General features: G+C 38.9%; 1 protein-coding gene across 7 annotated transcripts in view; it reads right to left on the reverse strand.

Moving 5' to 3' along the window:
- The window catches only part of PCDH15 (protocadherin related 15), a 1822477-nt gene that overhangs the window by 68758 nt on the left and 1737994 nt on the right, over positions 1-15725 (reverse strand). The gene's annotated exons all lie outside the window — the stretch shown is intronic.

Consider the following 15725-nt stretch of genomic DNA (forward strand, 5'->3'; position numbering starts at 1 on the left):
ATGTGATTGTGTTTCAATCCATTTCCTAAAGGAGAAAAAAATAAAACACTGCACTAAAACATATAAAATGACAATAAAATAAAAAAATTCAAAGCTATTAACAAATAACTTTAGATATAAATAGAGATTATAAATAATTACATAATGATACATCACTAGAGAGAGAATACTTCTCCAACTTCCTTTTTCAATCACGTTGTAGCTTGACTAACTAGATTTGTTCATTTCAGAATGCCATTTTGAGAATTATTACATAGTGAAAAATTTGGCAGAGGGAGGGAGTGTAGGAGATTCTTAGTGAATTTATATAAGACTATATGTTCCTTATCAGTGACACTGAATAAGTTACATATTTTCATTATGAGAGGCTCTGGTTATTCTTATTTTGAACAATGTTATTATTTTTACACATAATGCACAAGCCCTTATGATTTGCCATTAAAATGCTAAGAATTCTTTAGAAAATAATCTTATTAAATAATAAAAATTTTCTCTGAGGACTGTATTGTTTTAATTACATAAATTGGTGCTATCCAGTAGATCATTCTGTGAAAGCGGAAATGCTCTATACCTGTTCTACAATACAGTAGTCACTAGGCACACGTGACTACCAAACACTTAAACTGAGTCTGATGTAACTGAGGGACTGACATTTTAATTTAAGTTAAATTAAAATAGCCAAAGTTTATGTGTAAGTGGTGAAGTTGGGATACAAATAATTACAATATTAGTAAATAATAATAAAATTGTACTCAGATGCAACGTGAGCCTGAATCTCTAACTCCAAAATCCATGTATATCCTTAACCATTTGAATCATTTCAGGAAAAGGTTATCCAGTTGTTAGGCAGGGTAACAGAAACCTCCAGAATTATCACTTCAGGATAAATTTTTTCATGCATTTGCTTGCAGTTAAAATTCTTAGCTTTATTATAAGACAATCACCAGTTACTAGCTCAGGTCTTTAAATGGTCTGTATGGTTTACATTATGGCAGATCTCATTCAAAGGGAAAAGAGAACAAAGAAAAATAGTTACCAGAGGTTTTCTTCTTAAGCTTTGAACTACAAATTTTATTCATTAACAAAGCATAGCACAAGAAATATAAAGATACTCCCAACTAAAATTTAAATCAGAATTTAAATCAAGTAATCAAGACATGTCTTCTTCACACTATGTGCAAATTTAAGACTAATGTCAAATTAGTCAAGAATTTTGTTGGATACTATTGTTTAACTTCTGGTTAACATGGGCATTTTCTCTGAAATAAACTTTTTAAAATTAATACAAGCCTTATTGAGGTTTTAAAAATGCAGAACAAGCATGAAAATAATAAGAATACACCTCTAAAAATTTTTGTAAAATATACACATACACATACACATGACCAACACCAAATCAAGAAATAAAACATTATCAGCATCCCAGAATGCTCCTCATGCACCCTTCTGGGCATATTTGTCCTCTTCAGGATAACCACTACCCTGAATTGTAACATTAGTTATGGCTATTTTTTAAACTTTATATTGATTAAATCATAATATATTTTCTGCTTTTTGTCTAACTTCTTTTTCACAATTCTTGGTGTGAGATTCTAAGCCTTTATATTTTAAAATAAATTCCACATAACAACACAATCACATTTAGAAATGAAAAGATAGTTACAACAAAAATCATAGTTGATTGCTTGTTAAATTCAGCTTCTTGAAACAGTTCTTACTGATTAACTTCCAATTTCAATAAACAAGTAATTTCACTTTATAGGATTCTTAATTTACTCAATTTTCATAGTCACACAATGATAGAATTTCATCCTTACAGATTAAAGTGTATGTTTTTTTTAAAACACAACTCTTCTGAAACACTCATTTAATGCAAAGTTTGGGTGTGGAATTAGTCATTGTGACTTAGAAATATCTATTTTCAAAAATGAAATGAGATACAGTTTTAAAAAAATCATGTTTATTGGAATCTTTATTAATATATTACTTGGTTGTGATATATATGTATATATATGCAATATGTGCAATAATGGTTTCACGTATAATTTCTATTTCTTTAGGTGGGCTTGATGCCTTTCGGGAGCTCAAAGAACTTATTTCAGGACATTCATTGGGGTTGGTTATCAGGATCATTATCATTATCATTCTCTGAAACCTACCCCTCTCAAAATTATGAATATTTGAATTCTAGTAAGTTAAACAGAGAATGATGAAAATTCCAGTGGGTGCTATACTCTATAGGAAATTTCAGGAATTTTCAAGTTTAACTTTTTTTTTCTTTTTATTTTGAAATCAATTCAAAGTTATAGGAACAGTTGCAAAAACAATACTAATCCTATACAAAGAATTCCATCATACCCTGACCCCCCTCCCCCGATAGCACAATCCACCAACCTTAACATGCTGTCACATGGCTTTCTTTCCCTCCCTTCCTCCCTATCATCCATCATCTATTGCTGTCTTCTGAATATATGAGAGCTAGCTGCACACATCCTTGAACATATACTATAATTCACGTATACACTTCCTATGAACAAGAACATTCTTTTACGCAATCCCATTAAGCGCAGCTACGAAGTACAAGAGATTCAACAATGATACAAAGCTTACATTCTATATTTCCTTTACCTTATGTCTCAACTGTGTCCCTTTGAGCCACCTGTCCTCTATCCTCCAATCCCATCCAAGTTCATCCTTGGCATTAAATTGTCATCTATTTAGACTGTCTTTTTTTTTTTTTTTTCAGTTGTGGAAACATATATACAGCCTAAATCTTCCCATTCCACCCCCTCCCTAGCCTTCCATTACTGGGATTAATCACCTTTAGAATGTTGTAATGCTCTTTCCCACCATCCATTACTAGAAATTTCCCTTCATCTCAAACAGCAACTCCACCCTCATTTCTTAACTCCCCATTGCCCCTTCCCCCATTTCTCTTAACACAAACTCTACATTTCATCTCTATGGTTATATTCTCTGATAATTTCTTTCTGTTTGCTGAGGGGGTTAAAATTAACCTCTTAAATCCATAACAATCTTGTTTTTCTTTGATACCACCTTCACTTCAATAGGACACATAAACTATGTTGCTATACTCCTCCATTCCCCCACCTTTATATAGTTGTCTAAAATTACATATTTTACATTGAGTTCAAAACCACTGATTTGTCCTTAGAGTTTGTGTAATTTATATTATGCAGGAAGTAAATAGTGGAGTTACACTTCAAAAATTATTGACTTCTATTTGTATTCCATTGTGGTTGGACAATGTGCTTTGAGTATATTCAATTTTTTTTTCTTTTTTTTTTTTTTTAATTTCTTGAGGCTTGTTTTTATGTCCCAGCTAATGGTCCCTTCTGGAGAAAGATCCGTGATCACTAGAGAAAAATGAGTGTCCTGGTGCTTTGGGATGTAAGGTACTATATATCTCTGTTAAAATTCTCTATATCTCTCTCTCCTTTCTGTTGTTTCTCTGTTGGTAGGGCTCCCTTTAGAATCTGAAGTAGGGCAGGTCTTTAATGGCAAAGTATCTCAGCATTTGTTTGTCTGTGAAAAATTTAAGCTCTCCCTCGAATCTGAAGGAGAGTTTTGCTGGATAAAGTATTCTTGGTTGGAAATTTTTCTCTCTCAGAATTTTAAATGTCATGCCACTGCCTTCTCGCCTCCATGGTGGCCGCTGAGTAGTCACAACTTAGTCTTATATTGTTTCCTTTGTATGTGGTGAATTGCTTTTCTCTTGCTGCTTTCGGAACTTGCTCCTTCTCTTCAGTATTTGACAGTCTGATCAGAATATGTCTTGGAGTGGGTTTATTTGGATTTATTCTATTTGGAGTTCGCTGGGCATTTATGCTTTGTGTATTTATATTGTGTAGAAGATTGGGGAAGTTCTCCCCAACAATTTCTTTGAATACTCTTTCTAGACCTTTACCCTTCTCTTCCCCTTCTGGGACACCAATGAGTCTTAAGTTTGGATGTTTTATTTTATCTATCGTTTCCCTGAGATCCGTTTTGATTTTTTCGATTTTTTTTCTCCATTCTTTCTTTTGTTCTTTCATTTCCTGTTCTGTGGACTTCTAGGACACCGAGACATTGTTCAGCTTCCTCTAGTCTTGTATTGTGAATATCCAGAGTCTTTTTAATTTGGCCAACAGTTTCTTTTATTTCCACAAGATCTTCTATTTTTTACTTACTCTTGCAATGTCTTCTTTATGCTCTTCTAGGGTCTTCTTTATGTCATGTATATCCTGTGCCATGGTTTTCTTGATGTCCTTTAAATCCTTTGCCATGTTTTCATTCCTCGATTGTATTTCTTTGATTAATTCTGCGAGGAACCTTGTTTCTTCTGATAACTTGATTTGTGTGTTTGGAGTTGGATTCTCCATATCATCTGGTTCTATCATATGCATTGAGATTTTCTGTTGTTTTTGGCCTCTTGGCATTTACTCTGCTTGACAGGGTTCTTTCAATTTGTAAAAAAAACCCTATCTAACTTTTCAGAAACACTGTTTGGTGACGTACACTTTCTCTAACTAACTAGCAGATGGCATCTGTGAGTCACCTATACCTCTCAAGTCAGTTCTCCACATTGTCCCTGTGGTTTGTGGGGAAATGATTCTTGTGGGGTCCAGCCGGAGAACTCAGCCTGGGTGTGTTGCTGGAGGTGTCCACCCTGAATATGGGGCGCTTGTACGGGTGGCCAGGGAGGAAGGACAGCCTCAATATTCAAATCTCCCTGGTTCCCAGAGATTCAAGGCCCCCGCAAGAGTCCAAGCCTTCATTTCATTTCAGCCCCAGCCCCTCTCTCTCACTGTCCCACAAACCACCGGACTCGGCATAGTGTCTCTGCGTTCTCTGAGCGGGTCCCCCCACCCAGCCGCGATCCTCCAGGACCTCTGCTGAGGGAATGCTGTGCTACGTCACCAGTATGTGCCATCCCTCAAGGGAAGCCCCGGGCCACCGGGCCGTACCGGCTCCCTTTCAGCCTGATGCAAAGATGGCCGAACGGGGCGTCTCCACACGCCCCTCCTCGCACAGTTCCTCCTTCCCAGCTCCGGGACAACTGGCGGGGCTCTGGGCTGTGGGCACGGCCCCAGGCAGGAGTTTATCCAGCCCTCCGGGGAGCCAGCTGCGAGCCGCAGGGTTTCTTTCGGCTTCTGGCTCTCCCCTCCGTTCCCCCGGCCCCAGGGGTATCTGCAGCAGGCTATCTTCCAGGCCAGACACTGAGAGGCTGGCCCAGCCCTCTCTCGCTGTGTTTTACTGCGTGGTTCCCACAATCGCAGCTGCAGCCGCTCCCGGGTTTTTCCCCCTTTTTTTTTTTTTTTTTAATTAAAAGAGCCCATCGGTCTCCAGATGCCAAACCCTGGCTTCCCCAGATCACCGTGTGACTGTGGGACTTCCAGCCAGCTTACTCACTTGTTTCAGAATGCAGACTCCCAGTTTCACCAAGTATACAGCCCCTGGGAACTAGCAGATCTCGTCCAGCTGGCGCATCAGTGTAACCGGTATTCTGGGTCACTCTCTGGTCCTTATCTAGTGTTTATCACGGAGGTGTTCCTTTCCCCTGTCTCACCTAGCTGCCACCTTAGTTTCTCCCAAGTTTAATTTTGAGTCCACTCAATTTTAAAAAAACACATGACTTAGGACCTAAACCTATATATCAGATATGACTCTGATCTACATGAGTTATATATATTACAATCATACGAAATTCCCTTCTGAATACTCTTTTTATAAAATAAATGATAAGATATTATATATTTAAACACTTACAGAGTCACACCAAAGATATTATTGTAGAGTACAACTTTAAATTTCACCATGAAAAATGAGAATTTTAGCAAAGAGTATATTGTATCTATTTGCTTCCTATCTCTATAATTTTAAATTTACTTTATTTTCTCTCCTGTGTTTTGAAGACAGAGGGAATCCAATGTCAGGTGTGAATTTGAAAAAAAAAAATCACTCAGAACCTCAAGTTTTCTTACTAAGAAAATGAAAAAATAATGTATAAAGGATGTTATTAAGGTAAGAGAACATAAATATGGTGCCAAGTACAATATGATAATCATTATAATTAACTAAATTTCTTAACAAAATATTCAGGTTTTGAAACATTTGTTGTATAGCAAATGACATCCATCAGTGAATATGCAAATTTAAGCACCTAATTAGTTTTAATATTTATTACATTATACATTGTGATAGTTTGAAGCTGTTATGTACCCCAGAAAAAAACTATGTTCTTCTAATCCATTCCTGTGTGTGTAGACCTACTGTAGGTGGTATCTTTTGATTAGGTTATTTCAATAATTGTGATGTTACCCATCTCTTTCAAGGTAGGTTCTTAATCCTCTTACTGGAGTCCTCTATTAAAAAACATAAGAAGTGAAGAGAGGAAATTAAGAGACGCTCATAGAGAAAAACCCCACAGAAGTTAGGAGAGGACCCATAGAAAACAGAGAGAAAGCCACTGAAGCCAGATGCTCAAAGCACCGAAAACCTGGAGAGAAGGACCAACAGACACCGGCCATGTGCCTTCTCCTGTAACAGAGGTATCCCGGATGCCAGAAGCCTGTCTTCAGAGTCAAGGTATCATCCTGTTGATGCCTTCAGTTGGGACATTTTCATGGCCTAAGAACTGTAAACTTGTAAGCTAATAAATCCCTATTGCTAAAAGCCAGTCCATTTCTGGTATATTGCATTTTGCCAGCCTTGGCAAACCAAAACATGTCTCCTTCATCAAAACAAATAAAACTTTCCTTTTATTCTATACTTACTTCTGACACCGTGCTTACAATTTCAATATCTATTTCTCACAGTAAAGTTCCTTATAAAATTTTCTAATAAATCTCAGGCATTCTTTAACCGCAGTGAGACTTCTGCCCCTATCACACCTGTGGTGGTGTGAGTAATGCCCACCACAAGGACATGTTCAAGTTCTGACTCATGTCCTGTGGGTGCAAACTCATTTATAAATAGAATCTCCAATGATAATATTAAGATGAGGGAAAACTGAATCATATTGGACAAATTAATCTAATCTGCCTGTAGTCTTTATAAAGAGTAGGAGTGAGGAGGACACAGAGGGAGAGATTGAGTATTTCATTTTTGTTTTTGTTTTTGTTTTGTTGAGTTGTTCACATACCATACAATTATCCAAATATCCAAAGTGTACAATCAGTTGCCCGTGGTACCATCATACAGCTGTGCATCCATCACCACAATTAATTTTTTTTCAATTTTTAGAACATTTTCATTACTCCAGGAAAGAAATAAAGACAAAAAAAGGAAATTCAAATTCTCCCATATCCCTAACCATGCCCCCTCCATTACTGATTCATAGTTCTGGTATAGTACATTTGTTACTGTTGATGAAAGAATGTTAAAATACTACTAACTGTAGTATATAGTTTACAATAGATATATTTTTTCCTATATGCCCCTCTATTATTAACTTCTAGTTATAGTGTCATACATTTGTTCTAGTTCATGAGGGAGATTTCTAATATTTGTACAGATAATCACAGACATTGTCCACCAAAAGATTCACTGTTTAATATATTCCCATCTTTTAACCTCCAACTTTCCTTCTGGTGACTACGTGACTCTGAGCTTACCCTTTCCACCACCTTCTTCACACTCCTTTCAGCACTGTTAGTTATTCTCACAATGTGCTACCATCACCTCTGTCCATTTCCAAATGTATAAATTCACCATAGTTGAACACTCTGCTCATAATAAGCAACCGCTCCCCATTCTTTAGTCTCGATCTATATCCTGGTAACTTATATTTCATGCCTATGAGTTTACATATTATAATTAGTTCATATCAGTGAGACCCTGAAATATTTGTCCTTATGCGTCTGTCTTATTTCACTCAATATAGTGACCTCAAGGTTTCTTCATCAACCCATTTCTTTTAAGATGGTTCTGTTCACACACCATGCATTCCATCCTAAGTTAACAATCATTGGTTCCCTGTATAGTCACGTATTTATGTATTCTGCACCATCGCCACTATCTATATAAGGACATCTCCATTTCTTCCACAAAGAAGGAGGAAGAGTCAAAGAAGGCAGAGAGACAAAAGAGGAAGAAAAGAATAAAGAAAAGAAAAAGGAAAAGAAAAACATAACAGCTAGGAAGCAACAAAAGGAAAGATAGCATTAAACTAAAGTAAAATAAAGAGTCAGACAACATCCCCAATGCCAAGAGTCCCACACTCTTCCCCCTTGCCCCACCCCCATATGCATTTAGCTTTGGTATACTGTGTTTGTTATATTAAAGGAAGCATAATACACTGTTTCTGTCTCTAATTTGCATTGACTGTATTTTTCCTCAATCCTACCCTATTTCTAAAACCTTGCAATATTGACATTCATTTTTTCTACCTCATGTAAAAACATATTTATATCTCTTATCACAATCATTGAGCACCCTAGGTTTCAGTGAGTTATACAGTCCCAGTCTCTATCTTTCCTCTTTCCTTCTGGTGTCCCACATGCTCCTAACCTTCCTCTTTCAACTATACTCACAGTCATCTTTGTGCAGTGTACCCACATTGCTCTGCTGCTATCTCCCAAAACTGTGTTCCAAACCTCTCACTCCTGTCTATTCCTATCTGTCTGTAGGGCTCCCTTTAGTATTTCCTGCACTGCTGGAATCTTGTTCACAAACTCTCTCATTGTCTGTTTGTCAGAGACTATGTCAAGCTTTCCCTCATATTTTGAAGGACAGTTTTCCTGGATATAGAATTCTTGGTTGGTGGTTTTCTCTTCCAATATCTTAAATATATCACCCCACTTCCTTCTTGCCTCCATGGTTTCTACTGAGAAATCCGCACATAGTCTTATAAAGCTTCCTTTGTATATAACGGATCACTTTTCTCTTGCTGCTTTCAGCATTCTCTTTTTATCTTTGACGTTTGATAATCTGATTATTAAGTGTCTTGGTGTAGGTGTATTCAGAACCATTCTGTTTGGGGTATGCTGTGCTTCTTGGATTTGCAATTTTATGTCTTTCATAAGAGATGGGAAATTTTTATTGATTATTTCCTCTATTATTGCTTCTGTCCCTTTTCCCTTCTCTTCTACTTCTGTTGACACCCATGACATGTACATTCCTGCATTTCATGCTGTCATTCAATTCCCAGAGATGTTACTCATATTTTTTTCCATTCTTTTCTGTATCTGTTCTTTTGTGTGTAGGCTTTCCAGTGTCTTCTCCCCCGGTTCCTGAATGTTTTCTTCTGCCTCTTGAGATCTGCTGTTTGTATGTTTCCAGTGTGTCTTTCACCTCTTGTGTTGTGCCTTTCATTTCCACAGATTCTGTCAGTTGGTTTTTTCGAACTTTCAATTTCTACCTGATGTACATCCAATGTTTTCATTATATGCTTCATCTCTTTTGCCATATGTTCCCTGAACTTTTTGAATTGATTTAGCATTAGTTGTTTAAATTCCTGTATCTCAGTCGAAGTGTAAGTTTGTCCCTTTGACTGGGCTAAAACTTTGTTTTTCTTAGCGTAGGTAGTAGTTTTCTGTTGTCCAGGCATCTGTTTTCCTTGGTTACCCCCATCATGTTTTCCCAGACCAGAACAGGCTCAGATCTAGAAGGAGGCAACAGTATCCAGTTTCCCCGAGGTTGTATTAGATTGATACACCCTGTGAGGCCTCAAGTCACTGTGCTTTTCTGCCCAGCATGTGGCACCTGTCAGCCTGTAGCTCCAGACAGGTGTAAGGAGGTGTGGCCTGTGGCTGTTTTCCCCCAGGCTCTGGGGTCTTGTTCTGAATGGAAGGCAGGTAGTAGAGCTTGGCACCACCTTTTTCCTCTTAGGGAAGAAACACCCTTTGGGGAGAGGTCATTTGCATTTGAATTGTCTCTTTGCCTGTGTTATCTCCATCCTTGTCTGGGTCAGAGTGCTGGAAACTGAAAATGGCTGAGGCTTTCTCCACTGAGCTGAAAAAGGGACAGAAAACCCCCTTCAGGGCTGTGCCGGTTTTAATGTATTGTGTCCCCCAAATGCCATTATCAATGTGGTCTTGTGGGACAGACGTTTTGGTGCTGGTTAGATTTGCTTGGAATGTGCCCCACCCAGCTGTGGGTGGTGACTTTGGTGGGATACTCCTATGGAGGTGTGACCCCACCCATTCAGGGTGGGCCTTGATCAGTGGAGCCATATAAAACATGCTGACTCAAAGAGACTGAAGGGAGTGCAGCTGTGAGTGATGTTTTGAAGAAGAGCAAGCTTGCTAGAGAGGAATGTCCTGGGAGAAAGCCATTTTGAAACCAGAACTTTGGAGCAGATGCCAACCATGTGCCTTCCCAGCTAACAGAGGTTTTCCAGACACCATTTGACATCCTCCAGTGAAGGTACTTGATTACTGATGTGTTACCTTGGACACTTTATGGCCTTAAGACTGTAACTGTATAGCCAAATAAACCCCCTTTTTATAAAAGCCAATCCATCTCTGGTGTTTTGCATTCTGCAGCATTAGCAAACTAGAACAGATTTTGGTACCGGAAGTGGGGTGCTTTTGCTGCTGAGTTTGCAAATACCAAACATGTTGGAATGGCTTTTTAAATGGATAAGGGGGAGTTTCTGGAAGAGTTGTGAAGAGCTTGATAGAAAAGGCCAAAACTGCTTTAAAGAGACTGTTTGTGGAAATATGGACTCTAAAGATACTTCTGATGAGGACTTGAGTAGAAATGATGAATGTGTTGTTGCAAACTGGAAGAAAGGTGATTCTTGTTTTAAAGTGGCACAAAATTTGGCAAAACTGAGTCCTGGTGTCAGATGGAAGGAAGAATATGGAAGCAACAACCTGGAATACTTAGCTGAGGAGATCTCCAGACTACGTGTGGAGGACATATCCTGGCTTCTCCTTGAAGCTTATAGTAAAATGCGAGCAGAGAGAGATAAACTTAGAACTGAACTCTTGGGTTCAAAGAAACCAGAAGTTGATGGCTTGGAAAATTACAGGCTTCCAGGGGGTGGAATCCCAGAAGCTACAGCCCAACGTGAGGATGTAACCAAACATGGAACCCAGCCGCCATTTCAGTACAAGCCAAGATTGGAAAAGGAGTTATCCAGAAAGGATTTGTGGAAAGTCCTATTGTCTGATGGCTTTGACCCCTGCATGCTTCATGCAAAGCCAACAGAATTTTTGCGAGATCTTTATAGACAGAGCCATTGCCGGTCTGGACTGGAGGAGACAGACAAGGGAAAAATTAAAGGAAAAATCTCTTCAAAGACAGAGCCATGGAGGTTGAGGTCTGGAGTCAGGAGGTCTCGGGCTGGGAGAGCGGAGCAGCCCACATGCATGGAAAGGGTGAGTTTGCCCTGGAGGTCGAGGGCGGGCTTTCCGCCTCGATGCTCTGGAAGAGTTTTGCCACCTCAGGTCCCAAAGAGGTTGGAGCACATTTCCAGGGAATTGGGGAGAGCCTGGCTGCCACCACACTGTTCTGAAGGGGTTGAGCATGTGCCCCGGAGATGGAAGGGAATCCGGGAGCTGCCCCGATGTTTGAGGAGGGTGGGGCCGAGAAGGTGGTCTCCCCAATGTGTGGATATGTTGGAGCACTCACCCAAGCATTTGGAGAAGAAACAGCTGCCAAAAAGGCCCTTGGGAAGGGTTAGGCTCCCACTCTCTCAAGCCCCAAGGATGCAACGTTGTTTTGTTAGTGACTCTCAGACTTTGAAATCTAATGGAATTTGTCCTGTGGGTTTTAGGAACTGTTTTAGTCCTGTTAACCCTGTTTTCTTTACTGTTTCTCCTTATGACAATGGCAATGTTTATCCTATGAATGTCCCTCCTTTGTATATTGGAAGCATATAACTTGTTCTAAGTCCACAGATCCAAAGCTAAAGGAAAAGTATGCCTTAGGACTGACCACGCCTATATTTGATTTTGATGGAATTTTGTACTTAACTTTTGTTACTGAAATGGTTTAAGTTTTTGTGGTATTGTGATGAAATGAATGTATTTTGTATTTGGAAAGATAATGTCATTTTGGGGTCCAGGGGGTGGAATGTGCCGGTTTTAATGTATTGTGTCCCCCAAATGCCATTACCATTGTGGTCTTGTGGGACAGACGTTTTGGTGCTGGTTAGATTTGCTTGGAATGTGCCCCACCCAGCTGTGGGTGGTGACTTTGGTGAGATACTCCTATGGAGGTGTGACCCCACCCATTCAGGGTGGGCCTTGATCAGTGGAGCCATATAAAACATGCTGACTCAAAGAGACTGAAGGGAGTGCAGCTGTGAGTGAAGTTTTGAAGAAGAGCAAGCTTGCTAGAGAGGAATGTCCTGGGAGAAAGCTATTTTGAAACCAGAACTTTGGAGCAGACGCCAACCACGTGCCTTCCCAGCTAACAGAGGTTTTCCGGACACCATTTACCATCCTCCAGTGAAGGTACTTGATTACTGATGTGTTACCTTGGACACTTTATGGCCTTAAGACTGTAACTGTATAGCCAAATAAACCCCCTTTTTATAAAAGCCAATCCATCTCTGGTGTTTTGCATTCTGCAGCATTAGCAAACTAGAACAAGGGCCAAGTCCGTGCTCACCCTCAGTTTCACCCATCAGCCAGAGACAGCACCTGGTCTTCTGGGCTCCTCCTCCCTCCCAGAGAGGTCCTCCAGCTCTTCAAGGTCAGTTGTCATCAAAAGCCTCTGTCTGCTTGTTTGGGATTCATAGCTTGTATTGAGCAGTCCACATTTGTTAATTAAAACCGCACCTGGAGCTCAGCCGAGCTATATTCGCTTTCCTGGAGAGTGCTGTTCTCTAGCACAGCAAGGCTTTGCAGTTTGGGCTGCCATGGAGGAGGGGGCTCTCAGCTCAGGTCCGCAATTTTTACTTACAGCTTTTATGCTGTGATCGCAGGCATTCCTCTCAATTCAGGTTGGCGTATGATGTGTGGACAGTCACGTTTGTCCTCCCACAATTATTCCAGATTATTTCATAGTTGTTCCTGGTTGTTTATTAGTTGTTCCAGGGGGACTAACTAGCTTTCATTCCTCTCTATGTCACCATCTTAGCTCCCCAAGATTGAGTTTTGAATTACCAGCAAGCTACCACCAGAAAACTATACATACTATGAAAAAAGCCTGATCTTGACAACACCTTGATATTGAATTTCTAGCTTCCAAAACTGTGAACGAAGAAATTCTTTTTGTTTAAGCTAACAAGTTGGTAGCATCTGTCATGCAGCCCTTGAAAACTCAGACAATGCCATTGAATCTGCTAAAGTCAGTGATTGAGGCTTGACTCAGTACATGATCTTGGGGGGCCCAGAGAATAGAAGGCAATGCTCAAGGGTTGGCCATGAAAGCGAGTCTAGTAAAAGGCTCCCCTCCCCAGAAAGGTAAGCATCCACTCTAATGGAGAAGGAGAAATAGATCTCTCCTCCCCACTACCACCACTCCCAAGACAGCAAAGAAAATTGCCAGGCTTACAGTCTGATGTTGAGTGGAGTGTGGGTGGGAAGAGGGGGGAGGGTGTAAGCTTCCTTGAGTATCCGTAATCAAAACCAAGCCCTCATTTGAGCTTGCAACCTATTTTCACACATCACCACTTTGTCTAAGTCAAGAAGGAAGCATACTATTTGAGACTTGTGGTGTCCAGTGGTCCCAAATTCTATCTGAATGAACAGAAACACCACAATTTGAGAATCTGTATAAAGTGATCTTGGACTGAGAATTATCCAGGGTTCTAGCAGAAGTAAATATTAGCACTATTTTGAAGAACCAGCCTTCAACCCAAGCATTAAATAATTCTAACAAATGAAGTTCCAAAAAGGATGAAAATCTCAGAGTAAAATAAATCACAAAACAAACAGGAAACAAAATGTCATGAAAGAGAATCTCGAGATAACAAAAAGCAAAATCAAACTTAAAAATGCTTCAAATATTTAGATTAATAGAGTATAAGAAAAATATGTTTAATATTGTGCTGGTTTGGGTATATTATGTCTCCTCAAATGCCATGTTCTTTAATGCAATCTTATGGGAGCAGATGTGTTCATGTTGATTAGGTTGGAATCTTTGGATTACGTTGTTTCCATGGAGATGTGACCCACCCAATGGTGGGTAATAGCTTTGATTAGATTGTTTCCATGGAGGTATGGCCCCGCCCATTCAGTGTGGGTCTTAATTAAATCACTGAAGTCCTATAAGAGCACACAGACAGAAGGAGCTCACTGCTACAGCCAAGAGAGACATTTTGGAGATGGTCATTGAAAGCAGACTTTTGCTGACACTTTGCTCCAAAGAAGCTAAAAGAGGACAAAATACCTCAAGAGCAATATTTTGAAGAACACACAGGAGCTCAGAGAATAGTTGAAATACAACCTGGGATCAGCAGATGCCAGGCACATGCCTTCCCAGCTAACAGAGGTTTTTCAGAAGCCATTGGCCTTCCTTTGGTGAAGGTATACTTGTGTTGATGCCTTAATTTGGACATTTTCATGGCCTTCAGACTGTAAATTGGTAACCAAATAAACCCCCTTTATAAAAGCCAATCGATTTCTGGTATTTTGCTTAATGGCAGCATTAGCAAAATGGAACAAATATGTTTCAATAAATAATAGAGACTTTAAAATAGAGAATAGACAACAAGAATAATTGAGGACAAAAAGTATCTTCTAGAAATGGAAAGTATAATAATTTAAGTTAAAAATTCAGAGATGGGATTGTCAGCAGAGGAGGCAAGGCTGAAAGAGAAAAATAGGGCAAAAGAAATGATCCAGAATGCTGCATAGAGAGACAAAGGTGAAAAATCTAAGAAAAAAAAAAAAAAGTTTGAGACATAGAATTTAGTGTGCAAAGGTTTAGAAAACAAAACAAACAAAACAAACAAAACAAAACAAAAACCCAAGAAACCCATGCCAAGAACCCACACAGCACATAGAAACTGCAGAATACTTCATTCTGCTCACCAGCCTAAAAAAACAGAATCTTAGGAAGTCTTAGAAGTAGTAGACTGATGGTTGACTCTCAGTAGCAGTTTTGAAAAGGAGATGGTGAAATGATATCTTCAAAAAACAGAGAGAACATAATTCATTTGAATCCTAGACCTAATGAAAATGTCTTTCAAAAACCAGGAAAACAAGGGTGAAATGAACATATTTCCAGACAACACTGAGAGATTTTATCATGAAAAGATTCCCATTGGCGAGTTCTAAATTATGTACTTTTTGCAAAATGAGTGTGATCCCAGAGAGAAGATGTAAGATTCAGGAAGAAATAGAAAAGCATAGAAAGTAGTAAAATGTGAGTAAATTTATACAACCATGGACTCCATGTGTACAACACAGTAAGTTTTTCTGTGTGTAGTTAAAAAAGATAGATAAAATATTCAACCAAAACAATATATACATCAGCAAGGGAATAATTGAAGTTAAATATTTTCAGGTTTCTATGTTGTTCAGGAGTAGAGGGGACATGGATGTTTTTAAATATGTATGTGTAAACATTTTGGAGGCAACCCTTAATAGAATAGACTGTATAACTGCTTGAATATATTAGGAATACATGAGATAAGAAAAAAAAATTTCCAGAAGAAAACAAGAAAGGAGAGAAAAAGAAATATTGAAAAATACAGGACATAGAAAAAACAAAAAATAGAATGATAGGGAAAAAGCTATTATAAATTACAACAAACACAATTCAATTCTCTATTTAAAAGACGAAGTTAATCAGAATGGATAGAATACCCACTATTTTACTGT

This window comes from Choloepus didactylus, chromosome 15 (assembly GCF_015220235.1).
Source record: "Choloepus didactylus isolate mChoDid1 chromosome 15, mChoDid1.pri, whole genome shotgun sequence".
Taxonomy (NCBI): domain Eukaryota; kingdom Metazoa; phylum Chordata; class Mammalia; order Pilosa; family Megalonychidae; genus Choloepus; species Choloepus didactylus.